Source organism: Primulina huaijiensis, chromosome 8 (genome assembly GCF_012295235.1).
Source record: "Primulina huaijiensis isolate GDHJ02 chromosome 8, ASM1229523v2, whole genome shotgun sequence".
In the NCBI taxonomy this organism is placed as follows: domain Eukaryota; kingdom Viridiplantae; phylum Streptophyta; class Magnoliopsida; order Lamiales; family Gesneriaceae; genus Primulina; species Primulina huaijiensis.
Window position 1 is genome coordinate 7808229 of NC_133313.1, and position 562 is coordinate 7808790.

Below are 562 nucleotides of genomic sequence, written 5' to 3' on the forward strand. Positions count from 1 at the left end.
GGATACATCTCATGGGGTGGGAACGAGCCATAAACCAAGCCCACTATATAAATTTGATAATTATTATAATCATTCAACACAAAATATCCTAGCATACACCTAGCAAATTGAGCTTGAGCTTTTGATCATCCTTCATGCATAATATCACATATCATACACCATCAATTAATTATCACAATAATTAATTAATCCAATATTATATATCTTGATCCAATCACTAACCGCCACGATTATAAACTAAATTAACAAAGTATACAAACACCTTTGTCTACTTTCAAATTAATTTATTTATAACCGAATTTCTTGTAAATCACTATTTACTATAAATAATTAAAGTCCAACTTAAATTATTTATTTCATGAGAAAATATTTACAACTTTTGTAAATTTAAACTTAAGGGCCCAAAAATTCATTTTTCACCAAAAACATTTTGGCCCATTTAAAATTTCACAAATGTGTTAGCCATCCAATGGCCCAACAACTCAAGGCCCGTGACACTTTGATATTTCCAAACACATTTTGAAAACCCTAGTCGTCATCGCCGTCGCCGGAGCTCCGTCGC

The 562-nt window shown here is 31.9% G+C and overlaps 1 protein-coding gene across 1 annotated transcript in view; it reads right to left on the reverse strand.

Annotated features, from left to right (window-relative positions):
- The window catches only part of LOC140983631 (uncharacterized), a 56210-nt gene that overhangs the window by 12121 nt on the left and 43527 nt on the right, over positions 1-562 (reverse strand). The window lies entirely within an intron of this gene.